General features: G+C 39.6%; 1 long non-coding RNA gene across 1 annotated transcript; it reads left to right on the top strand.

The window, feature by feature from the left end:
• The first annotated feature begins 4,359 nt into the window (after positions 1 to 4,359).
• On the top strand, positions 4,360 to 5,042 carry LOC120896265. Its single transcript, XR_005738415.1, has 3 exons — positions 4,360 to 4,522; positions 4,590 to 4,723; positions 4,802 to 5,042. It is a non-coding gene; the product is annotated as an uncharacterized LOC120896265 (long non-coding RNA).
• Positions 5,043 to 13,340: the final 8,298 nt, after the last annotated feature.

The following is a 13,340-nucleotide window of genomic DNA, read 5'->3' as shown; positions in this document are numbered from 1 at the left end:
GGTTCAATGACTTCATCCCAAGTGCCGCAAATCCACTAAACGACCACTAAACGGCTTCTAAACGACTCAAGTTCTCTACCTAAATGGAATCTAAAAAGACTTCGTTTAGCAGACGGAAAACGACTCATGCATTCTAAAAATAAAAAAGCTGATGTCGCCATCTGTTTTTGAGATAGACATACAGTGAAGCTTTCTTCGCTTTGAGAGCTTTTCGTCATACCTTTTACGTCCGTAGGTGATATTGCGAGAGGTGGACAGTACACACACGAACATAAATAAAGTTGTATTATTTTAAACTAAAACGGATGCTTAATTTCCAACACGAATACGCCGCGCTGCCCCGATGCGAAGTGTTTGTGCTCTTCGCGCAGCAGTCGAACGATCCATCCCACCCGATCGCTTTCAGGCGCTCACGGCTCGTCAACTGCAGTAAGAGCGGCTTACTGCAGAGAGAGAACGCGAGCAGCTGGCTGCATTCTTTCATCTAAGAATACTCTATGTACTGTTGTAAGGTTTGTAAACCAATGCAAACAACCAGCACTGAGGCACGTGAGATTTGAGTAATGCTCGTTGGTGTTAATGCCCACGTATCTGACCACACGACCATTCATATATATTTTGAACAGCTATATTATGATGAGTTATAAAAAAGCCATCTATAGAGCAATCCAGTGAAGCTATGAAATTTTCGTTTTTTTATCTATGGATATTTGATTTTCCAATCGTTTAAGCTTAATCCGTGGCGCTTGGGAACCCGACGCCAGTCTTCCAAGAAGGCCACATTTCGGCACACATGTTTTTTTGAATCACAAACAAATCCACAATTTCTGTTATTTCTAGTACTAGTCGAGCAGATATCGAATTAAAATTGATTATAACTTTCACAAGGAGAATCAGCTCGAAAACAAGAAAAGTAGTGGTCGAAAATGTCACTTGGGTCAGCTAGTTTTTTGGGACCAGTTGAAGCGGTGCCATGCAGCAAAATTGTGCGTAAAAAAGCTGAGACCATCACCTCTGTTGTGTATCTCTTTTCAGCTGAAGTGTTGCCATTCTTCGCAGTTGCAAAACAGAACGCGTTCCAGCGTGAATTGTGGCGTCACTTCTGCGTAGCGTGATAGAATCGTACCTAAAAGTGGGAAACTCTTCTGATCGGATTACGCATTTTTCGCTGTGGAGTGGTCAGTTTAACGAAATCACAAGTTAGCATCATGAGTGAGAATCGTGTGTTTGGTTTCGGGTGTCGAGAAGCCCCGGATATTTGCGACAAGTTTTTGGAAAACCAAGGATACTACCGCAAACACACAGCATTAGATTCGTCCTCGCTGTTCCGCGTCGTCTCCGAACAGCAGTACAGCATCCAGTTACACCACGAGGAAGTCCGCAAGCAATGTGTAAACTACATGCGCGCCAATAGAGCGCAATTTAAAAAGGTGCGTACAGCTTTGGCGCGGATGATGCGCTTTCCCTAACCTCACTTTCCGTCTAAAAAGTGAATGCACAGTCTGATACCTTGTGTTGTCGTTTCGTTTTCACCGTAGGATATCAAGTGGGACTTTGAAGGGTATTTGGAAAATATGAGTCGGCAGAAAACGCACGGTACCCTGGTGGAACTGAAAGCCTTGGCGCATCTTCACAAGTAAGTAGTAGCTTTCCTTCATTCCCGTGAAATAGCTGTGCTGTGAACTACATCGCATAACCTAATGTTTTGATTGCACAGAGCCAATGTTCGCTTGTTCGAACCGTTTGCCGATGGAAAATGGTTCCTGCAGAATGATTCGTACGATAATCTTTGGAGAGTGTTTATCGGGCGTAATAATCATTTCGATTCGATTTATACCATGGACCACATTACTAATATGGCCGAATGCCAGGGTAAGAAGGGCAATTTTATGCTCATAGTCCTATAGTAATCTAATCCTCTTTTAAATCTCGTTCCTCTAGCGATAGTGTATGACATACTGTACACGAAGGTGTTGCTAATGCCTGACGTGCAGTACGCGGTTGAGCGGATGCTGCACGATCCTGAAGATCACAGGATCACGTACGACGAAGACGAGCAGGGTAGCAAAGTCGTCACAACAGAAGATGGCCGACAAATGAAGCTGAGCGCGGCTAGCGAAACGGAATGCGTGCTGAAGAATTCGCAGCTGTGTCATTTCCATAACATAACAAACTTTGATGCGATTCAGCAGTTCTTTGCCATCCATGGTTCGGCCGAGGGCTACCGTGTGTACGTTGGGCTGAACGTGCGCCAGGGTGTAAGGAAGCCGAATCCGTTGCTGGAGGACCAAAACTTGTCCTGCGTGCGTCAGTTGCTGAACCTAGGCATTACGCCGTTCCCGTACAAGGTGGCCAAAGCACTCGATCGTAACATCTACCGAAACGTGGAGTTTGACGTGTGGCACGAGATCCGGGCGGAGAAATGGAAAGCACATCTTTTGCAGGTGAGTGTTTTACGGTACAGAACGGGATGTTGAACGAAATGTGTATTTTAAGTCTGTTTTCCACACGCTGGCTTGTTGGGGAGTCAACTCATGAAGTCAAGTCATCGACTTCTCTTGCACTTTTTTCTCTTGTCTTGAAAGTTAAACCTATACTCAGCTTTTTAAAAGGTAGGTAAATGATTTCTACACTCAGTTTTGCTGAACTTGGATTTCAAATCAAAGATTGTTTCCAAAACATTCACTTTCTTCATCAATCATTGTCCCATCGGGATATACATAGGTGAACGAATGCTTTCCAGAGCATCACCTGTGTTCTGTCACCAGTATTGCCCATTATTTAATAGGAATATACTCTATGGGAATAACAAGTGTGATCCACTCCGGTATTATTGCCTTTGCAATCCATCGAGTGAGGTTTGAGTTTTGATTTCTGTTCAGGATTACGGTGAAACGAATCTGCTTCGAATACAATGTAGTCATGGTTCCATTAGATATTGAAGATAAAGCAAAATAGCAAATGCATTAGAATTGTGTATATCCGAATGTTAAATGCCCAATGCACGAAGATTCATTCTGTGTTCTACACGTACAGTTGTTACGGTGGTTCAGTTGTAGCTTCTCGGTTAAACCTGAAGTGTAGCATGGTCCTGAATTACAAAAACAACTACGGCAGCTTGAGTCGATGTTCTTTTGCTGCAGGGGAAACACGACAAGAAGTAAACTGTGTACATATTTTGAATTTGACGAGCAACCACGTGGCGCTGACTGTAAAATCCATACAACTTGCAAACAACAATTGTGTGCTCAACATCATAAGACCAACGCCCTATTTCCACGTGTGGTTATGGCCTCCGAGCTTAGCCAATTGCCATATGGTAATCTGGTTATCATACTAACCCGTTGCTGATGAATGACCAACTTATTGTATGTAATGTTTTCAATATTTACCTAGCCCCTCTGTATACCGGAAGTACATGGAAGAAGATTTACAATATAAAATGTTGTTTCTATATCTTTGCAGATAACTCACACAGCACATAACGAGAACCAAATCGATCAAACGAGACAATCTTACGAAGATAGATATATGCATGAAGGTAAGAGTTGTGTATGCGTATGATTAGCTTTGTTTAAATACACGGAAAACTCGAATCATTTTACGTCCATTTTTCATAGGCAATCGTCGTGGCAAGCGTATAGAATTCGTTAAAAATCCGTTTATAGAGCCGTCCGAGATAAATGAAGTGATCGATGCCATAGCGGAAGACGAGCCCCCTGCACAGCAATTGAACACAAACGAAGTAGCCGATCCTCATCTGGCACTTGTGCCCTATCCGGTGGAGCAGTGCGGGTATCTTCCGCCGCCAGTTCAGTTCGGCGACACGAACGCGGTTGGTGTGGTTGCCTCCGATCAAAACCAATTTCCATTTGGTGACAAGAACGGGCAGTGTTCTGCAGGAGGGGTAGGATGCTGTACAATTCTCCCGTTCTACCCTATTGCTCCAATGGTACGTGGGGGATTGGGATGAAGCTTTGAATGCTGAATAGCACAACACATACTAATATTCGTGTGTTTTAGACATTTCGTGCATTACCTGGACTGAATCAAATACAGCAGCAGCTGCCCGCCATTATGCCAAATAACAATCAACAGCTTGTTTCTGAACAGCATCAACAGCAACTGGCATTTGTGCCGAACTCCTCCACGGTGATTAAAACTTCCAACGAATGTTCAATGCTGTACCATATGCAACAAACTCAGATAACTCAGCAGGTGTTGCAGCATCAAATACAACAGCAACAGCTCCAGCAACAGCAGCAGCTTCAGCAACAGCAGCAGCTCCAGCAACAGCAGCAGCTCCAGCAACAGCAGCAGCTCCAGCAACAGCAGCAGCTCCAGCAACAGCAGCAGCTCCAACAACAGCACCAACAACAGCAGGAACACCAACAGCAGCAGCAACACCAACAGCAGCAGCAGCAACCGCAGATCATTTGCCCATACGTTCCGATTGCTGGACATGCACCGTACATACATGGGTGCATTTATAACTGTTTGCCAAACGTAGGGGAAGCAAACAGTAAGTTTCGTACATGATGGAATTGGCCTATTAGCTAGTAATATGTACAAAATTCTTTATTTCACAGATCATGGTACAATAGCGTTGGCGTACGATATAAACCCGTTGAATTCGCCGCCGCCTTTTAATTGTGCTCAATTTTGGCCCAACAATTAAGCTGAATGTTTGCTTTTGATGCTAATGTAACGGTTTACTTCTTCGGTAAGTGTGTAGCTCTTCTTTCCGATGTGGTTTTGTATGAAGTTTGTTAACCATTTTTCTATGTGAATTTATTTACAGATTCGGTCTTTCTCTCACAACTTTCTTCGTTAAAATTTGATCGAGATATTTGAAAGAAAATATCAAACAATTTCATTTAACATGCGCCATGATTTGCGTTTTCAGTGTTGTTCTGTAATTGATTCTGATTTTCTTCAGTTTTATATTTTTCTATTAATCAATTATTGGTACTTCTATGAATTCCTCACGTACTTCGCGAATGCAACGAACAAGCTCAGTGTTTCTTTAGAAATGTTAATAAAAGGACAGTGTAATCAGAAAAAATATGGTATGTATTAATCTTGATGGAGCGGTTCCATTGCACAGTCGTCAACTCTAACGACTCAATAACATGCCCGTCATGGGTTCAAGCCTAGAATGAACCGTCCCCCAGTAACAAGGATTTGACTTATCCGGCTTGCGTGGTAATGAATTATGTCTCGAAACCCTGTGAATGAGGCCGGCATGTCCGTGTAGGACGTTACGCCAGATAGAAGAAGATTTATGTAGTATTCGTGAGTCTCGTAACTAGTCTTAGAACAGGAAGCGCACCATCCGATGGCAGCTTTTGGATTCTACAGTGCATTTGATCAGACAATTTTCCAGCGTGAACATTCACATGGTTCGTCTCATATAGTGATGTAGTTAGTTTGGTCTTGGATACGGTCGCCATATGATAACTTTGAACTCGCGTTGGCCAGGGTGCCCTTCGAACATCGTTAAGGAAGGTCATCGTTTTGCAGATATTGCCAGAACTGAGGTGGATACTGTTTCGAATCGGACTTATCGACATTTGATCGTTCAGGCGATCATAGAAACCCTTAAAAGGGTTCCCTTATTTACCTGGGGTAGGGGGACGTAACTAAACTCAATAAATGGTAAGTCGATAGATGTAGAAAGGGCATAGTCCTATCCTGACTGTCCGAACGAATCTGACTAGGCAAGGTCGGAGTTGGTTTTATTTATACTCATGTGATCATGTGTAGGTTTCGTACGGATGGTTCCGGGTTGTATGTTTGGAAGTTATTGTTTTCACTAAGTTAGTTACGTTTGTCTGTTGTTGACAAGAATTATGGTTCTTGTCACTATGTTCCTGTTTTGGGTTATAATGCATAAACTGTTCCTGCTTATGGTTACGATGCATAAACTGTTCCAATCTACGCTATGCTTTTGATGTGTTGGTGAAAAAGGATTTCCTATTTACATTGTATGGTGCGGGTTTCTTTAAGTTCATGTGTGTTCTGTGTTGCAGATGTGCTACACCTTCTCCCTTTAGGAGAATAACGAAAATAATGAAATTGTTTGAATATATTCTTTTCATTCAATTGAACTGTGTTTTTAGCTATGCTTATTTGGTTCACTATTAAAATCGTTCTCATCTCTTGAGGTGATATTTTATGTAAATAGCTCTATTATCTAGAGATAAAGAATTGGGAATATTTAATTTCCTTCTATAATATTTTTATTTGTCAATGTTTCTTTTGTTAGGTCAATTTTTTTAGTTTTCTGCTTTTATCGATTTTATGATTGTTATCATTGAGATAATATTATTACATATTTCTAGGAGCTCTTTTCGAAAATTTTCGTAAGCAAAAGTTTTTACATTTTTCCACATAATGTGGAGTAATTCATTTTTCTAGCAGTTTTATACTTGCAACATATTTCATTGCTTGATTCATTTATATGCTTCTTTGATTTGATGATACGTTTTCTTCTCTTTATATGTTTAGCTCAGTTATATGCTTGTCGTTACAATTAATCTCATTAATTTCTATGTTGTCTAGCAGTGATATACTCTCTTTAACTTGTTCTTCCACTTTATTTTTGACACTTTTTTGACGCATTGACGCTAATTGTATTAATCGTTTGTATGAATTGTTCGTTTTCATGTTGATAATTATTGTTAGTACCATTTTCGTACTTTTGGTAATTTATCATTTTTCTTAATTATTCTTTCTGAGTCATCGCTGGACCTTTTTATTTCATTCATTGTTTCATTATTTCATGCATTCCTTCTTTTTATTTTTTCATTATATTTTTTGTCCTTTTAGTTCGTTTTGCTGTTAAAATCTATGTAATCTTGTTACGCTTTACTGTTCGTTTTATTAGTATTTCTATAACCTCCGCGTTTTTTATTGTAAATACGTTTCTTATGTACTTCATTATTATTATTCAATTGCATATGATTTCTGTTATGTTCTGTTTTGATGTAATAGCATTGGATTTTATTTTATCTATTCTAACTATCACTGTTATAGTTGTATTCCTGATAATGATATCCTTGGTTAACTTTACTCTTACTAATACAATTGTTCAACTGATTGTGACATTTATAGAAACTCAAGTTGTTATTATGTATATAATTGTAGTGGTTTGATATTGTTTTAGTTGTTATAGATTGATTAAAATTTGGACAAATTTGATAAATAATTTGTTTGCCTCTATGTTGAAAATCCCTATAATGTTTTCTGTCATCGTTATGCACCTTATCTTTGAAAATTATGTATCTGTGAGATGTTCCGTTTAGTTTCCCATCCATTTACTATTCTAGTTGCTTCGTATAGTGTTACAATTTTCCCTAAAATTATGGCTGTTCTTAAGCTTTTATTTTAAATCTTTTCAATCAGAGTTTCCACTCCTTTTCTTAGTGCCAATTCGTTTGCAACATCGGCTGGTATATTTTTTGTATATATGACACTTTTAATTTTTCAGTTAGCTCTTCTATCTCGTTGCATAGGGTTTTTAAATTCTTTGATTTTAACGCTTTCATATCAGATATTATATTTCCTAGATCTATCTTTTTCTCGCATCGTGATCTTATATCCTCCACTATTTTTTCTACTGTTGATAAGTTTGAAATTATTCCTGATTCAGCTTTTCCTGTTAATCTCGTATAGATAAATTCAACTAGTATTGATTCCTGGTCTGCTGGAAACATTTTTTTGGCAAATCGTATCGATCTTATGAATGAGTTCATTTGTTCATTTGAGCCATTATATATAGGGATCAGAGCCAAGGCGTCTTCCAAATTGAATTGTGCCATTATTTGCTTCTCAATGTTTTTCACTTCGGTGTAATTGTTTTAGATGATCTTGTCTATTTTTTTTTTGTTTAGTTGTGTAATTTGTACTGGACATATAGTCTAAAGAAAACGTTCGGAGCCTTCTAGTTGGATTATTTACTTACCTTCTTTACTTACTTTAATGTCTGCAGGTAATAATATTTAAATATGCTACCATAGATAGAGCTAATTTGATTGTTTTGTGTTTCTTTGCGATTAGGCATTACTGATGTAGCGCAAACTCGAATGCTTGGCCCGTCTTCGCATTTACGTTAAAATGTACTTTTGCCACCTTAAGGGTTATATTTATTCATTCATCTACATCTGATATGACAGGAAACTAAATTCCTAACCTGTTGTTGTTGCTTTTGCAAATTTATGAAGTCTCATTAGTAAAATTTCAAATTTACAGTACCTGTTTTAAATTAAATCTATTTATTATAAATTGTATCTATTTATTGCTGTTGCTGATGCTACGCTGAATCTATACCAGCCTGGTGTTTAATCGTTTTTTTGGTACATGTACTCAATGTTTGATGTGAATTTTCTATGATGTCGTCGCTCGATGTCTCGTCATGGTAGGGACACTTCTCCATTCACGCCTGCTAATCCATATTAGGCAGTTATATCTTCTTGGCTTTTCGTCTTCCACGTTGGGAACGGTTGTTCCAATAAATCATGCTGGCCTTCATGAATGAATTGGTGGCCAATTGGCTCAAAGTCTCTAAAAAAATAAAGAAATAAAAGGTAACGCTTATGGTTTCAATGCACGTTATTTCCGCTTACGGTGTTTTAGGTTCGGTGCGTTATTTCTCCTTACAAGGTGACTCTGCTTTGCAAACCGATCGCTAGAATGTTTTTTTTTTATTCAAGACGAACGACTTTGCCGTATTGCATAAAAGTGTTTATTTATAACGTTGTTGAATTTTTGCACGTTGAGGTACATTCTCACAATATCATAAAAATTCAGATTTTTTTTTCATCGTGGATAAATGTTCTTCACAACACTTTTTTTCACTTTATACGGTTCATCACTTATATTTTCGATGAATTGTCATTTAGTATACACCACACTGTACTTGCTTCTGGCTGCTCATTCACCGTTATTGTCTATATGTGGGTCACTTGTGCTAGCTGCGCTGTTGAATGTTCGGTTACAAAAAATTCACATTTGACACTTTTTTCACTTCCCGTTATGGATTGGCGGTTATGAACACGATAGTTTTTGGTGCGTTAATACGATCACATTTGACTTGAAAATAATTTACTTAAACTTCTGCCCGTCGATTGCAGATTAAGGTCCCGGTCACCATGTAGTAAGTTTGGTCCTGTCACGATCGCCATGTAATGTTCGGTTCGGGTTGCAATGGGTAGAGTAGTGGTGCCGGAGAAATAAAACATCACACGCGTCGGTAAATGCGAAGCAGAGCTTCGGATACTGGACACTAGCAGCCATCGGGGCTTAGTACGACAAAGGGACACCAACAAATAAAATAACACATTATTGTATTCTTTTACGACTGTGATATGACCAGCGCGACACAACTTGTGAGAATGAATCACAATGAATGAATCACAATGAGACGCGAGTGCGTCTTGAACGGTGCAAGAGTGGGTCTGAACTGATCGAATGAGTGCGTGCCGTGGTTTTATCGTGCATCTTTATTTGTACGGTGCCTTTCTCTTCGGTTAGATTTTGGGTTTTCGCTTTGCTTTCTGTCATGTGGTTACAATTATGCTGTATGATCATTTCTTGGGTTTTGCATATGTTTGCAATTATTCTGTAAGGTCAGCTCTTGGGTTTTACGGTTTTACACAGTGTTTTGTTTTACGCGAGTGTGGAATTCTATTTGTACACACATAGGTAGAGTGTCTTCTATTTCATAATTTATGACTTGACGGTTGCCATCAAGCAATGTTAAGTTTTTACGCTTTCAAGTGCATCCTAACGTTTTTTGTGCTTGATAATGTTTTTCTCACATTTGGAAGTTGGTGTGTGGCCTGCGTGTTTTTAAAGTGCTTTGGGATAAAGGTTTTCTGATAATTTACATTTATTCTTCATTTGTGTTATTTCTGGAGTGGTTGAAAGTTGATCTTTTGTGTTGTGTGACAATTTCTGTTCTTTGTATTTATTAGGTGTGAGGAGAAATGTGTGTGAACTGATTTTTACCAGTATAGCATGTGCTTGCATGCAGTGAATTTTATGTTTGATTAGTACAAGCAAGTTAGAGGATGAATCTTCCATGTGGTACGATCAAGGAAAAATGTTTCATAAATGTATGGGTTGATGTGGTATGGATAAGACCAGACAGCGCAATAACGGTTGTTTTCAATAACAAAGCTCAATTCATTTCATGGAATGTGTTATGATCGTTAAATAATGGTTCTGAATGGCGCTTTCCTATTGTGAGAGTAATTATTACTTGTGTAATTGGTTTGAATGGTATGCTGATACCTTCGACACATCTCTATTTGACTATAGCTTCAATGGAAAACCTTTAAAAACCTTTAAGCAAGCGCACTCTACTTTCATCGAAACAAATTTCCAAGCAAATCGTCCACGACGGTATATTAGATTGCCAATTAATTAACATTCCTTGGTTCGCGATTTATCTTCACACTAGAACTGTTCGGTAAAACACCGCACCGCAATAATTACGCCTGGAACGATTTTCGCTCATTAAATCTAACCGAGTTCGCATATCACTAGCTTAATGATATGCCCTTGTTCTAACGGCTCAAGAACGGGTGTGTAGCCGACGCGTGAGCTTTTTCAGTGAAATTAGCAAACCAATTGGGTGGCTCACTTGCCACCAACCGGCGTGCCGTGTATAAACCGATACTTTTCCTACATGATTAATGATGGCTTTAAAAGGCATAGCAGCGGAGCGATGGTTTTTCGGAGTCTCGTTTCATCACACTCATAAATTAATTAATGACTTTCCGTTTCCGTTTGACAGACTTTGCGTTCGACGATAGGTGGTATAAGAAGAATTCAAATGTTGAGCTTTTGAAAACCCTTGCTACTAGGGGCTACGCAAGGGAACGGCAAGGCACGGCAGTCACGCTAATAAGGAGTGGTACATTATTTTCCTTTTTTTTGCTTAAGTTATCTTCCGTTTTATATGTTGCATGAACGGCCAAACACTACAAACTTTGAACTTGGTCACTATTTAGAGCTCCGTCTTCTCATAATATTAGGTACAAGTGCATATGATTTATTGGTGAAATTTGGCTCAGTTTGCTTTCTTCTTGTACACGCGAATAAATCGATCAGCAAAAAAGTGTACGATGTGTTAAATGACATTTTTTTTCCATAAAACACCCAATTTCAAGATGCTAATGTAATAAGCCATTAATTTTCATAGGAGTTTTCGCTACAAACGCCGTTCTTGCGGTGCGCTACTAAGCGCATGCCATCATCGAGTCTTACCCTTAGCGCGCTGCCATCACTCCAAGCACACCGCTCCGATGCCAAGACCGCAATCATCAAGATTGATAAATTTCATTTCGCTCGTTTTATAACAAGCTCCCGTATCCCTCAATTATGGGCCAAATACAAGGATGCGCCAGCATAATTCGATGTGCCGGATTTAAGGGCAAGAAATAGATTTGTAATTCTCACCGACAGCGCCTATCAATTAAAGTCGCCAGATATAGCGGAGAACCAATTCACCGCCGACGGGATATGACGGATTAACTGACTGAAAGGTCATCGAACACAACGGCACGAATGAATAGTATTATTACAGATGATTTATAGCCATTTTTTCGCAGGGGTGGTGGAACAAAAAAAAATAGATACATAACGACGCCGGTGGTGGTTTCGATGTTAGGTAGGAAAGGTCTCAAAAATGAAGGAAAATGATAAATGATTTAGTGTTCTTTTGAATTGAGCGTGATTTGCTGTCGTGGTTTCACAGACCGTGTGTGTGCGTTTATTACGGAAAACATGCGGCTACCAATCATCTCGGTTCCATTCACTGGCTCGTAGCGTAGATGGATGTAAGGATCATAAGTAAAATTATACTGCTGGTGGTGTTCCTGCAGGCAAAAGACGCTATTTTGTCTGATAAGGATCTAGTGTGATGTCAAAAAAACAATGCTGAAATCAAAAGATCAACCAAAGCACGCATGTAATCGGATCGCATTCTTCTCCAAAGCTTTCACAACAGCTCACTTAGCTATAAACGTAAAAACAGACACTAATGAAAGGTTTCGACTTCATTAAAATTGAATCCTTGAATGTAGTGTGTCCAGGATTCCCGTCCCACCACGCCGGAAACGCGGCTCGTCGGGCGGGAGTCGGCATGCGTTGTCGTTGCTTCTTCGAGTGCTCACTTTGAAGTCGTTTTCAATTTGCTTTATGTAAATTTTACGTCACTCATCTCTTAAATGAAGGGATAAAATATGCATGCCCGTCTTGGTTCATCAACGAAATGGATCACCTGCCGAAGCACTTAAGAAAGCGGGGGCGCTCACTTTTTCAGCTGCCAAACATACCCACAAAAACGTCATTATAAATACATGACTCCTCAGGGAGGGGAGGAGGTGGAGTGAAAACCCCCAAACAAACAAAATCTTGGCCGCCCCCTTCCCCGTCTGTGCGTGGGAGTGACGGTGGGAGTGATGGGTTGCGACGAGGTTGTGGATTGAAACGTCGTTGGTTGTTCCTTCGCGAATTAATTTCTTTGATCTGATGCTATTTTCTTTCCCCTACTTCCCACACATACTTTTGCTCAATGACAAACACATACACGCATATGAAAGGATTCGGATTAAGCCGGAGGTCTTAATCCGATGTACTCTAGCATACGATTGGTAGTTGCATCGTTCCAGTAGATGCGGATAAATTACAATCATTTTTAATTAAATCGTCTTTAGCACCCCTCACGGACAATCTAACGCTGGTAAAACTCAACAACAAAAAAAAATTCTACATTGGCAACCGATATTGCTGTGGCGTTCCGGCCAGCATTAATGCTGCAATCATTCATCCTCCCTACGTAATTTCATTTGCTTTGCACTAATGGCACTTAAACACCCGGTAATTATGTTAATAGCTCTGGAAAGTACGTAACTCCATCACACAGCCAAGCAAGCATGCAAGCAGCAGTATCGTTATGAACATGATGACATTAACCATTGATTTTTCTCTTCCACGACGAAAAGATGAACGACCAATTACGTGTTTCGTTTAAATTTCCTTACCGTTTGGGTGTATAATAAATCTCTTGACAAATGTTCTGCTGTATCACATAAATAGAGAAATGTTTTAAAAATTGTGAAAGAATGTATGATATTTTGAATTTATCCCAAAAAAGCCGTAAATCTCTCTGTCTCTGTCGCTTATGGCACTGTTACCACTATCACTATCACTCAAAGTGAGATAATGGTGCAAATGGTAGAGCCACTCAGGGCTGCTCCTTCCGTAGTAGGCTCTTCTTTCCTTGTAAAAGCTAAACCATCCATCAGGCGAGCGCGGCAGCAGCAGTAGGC

Source organism: Anopheles arabiensis, chromosome 2 (genome assembly GCF_016920715.1).
Source record: "Anopheles arabiensis isolate DONGOLA chromosome 2, AaraD3, whole genome shotgun sequence".
Lineage (NCBI taxonomy): Eukaryota > Metazoa > Arthropoda > Insecta > Diptera > Culicidae > Anopheles > Anopheles arabiensis.
The sequence above is the reverse complement of the archived record's forward strand: the minus strand, read 5'-3'. Positions and strand labels throughout refer to the sequence as shown.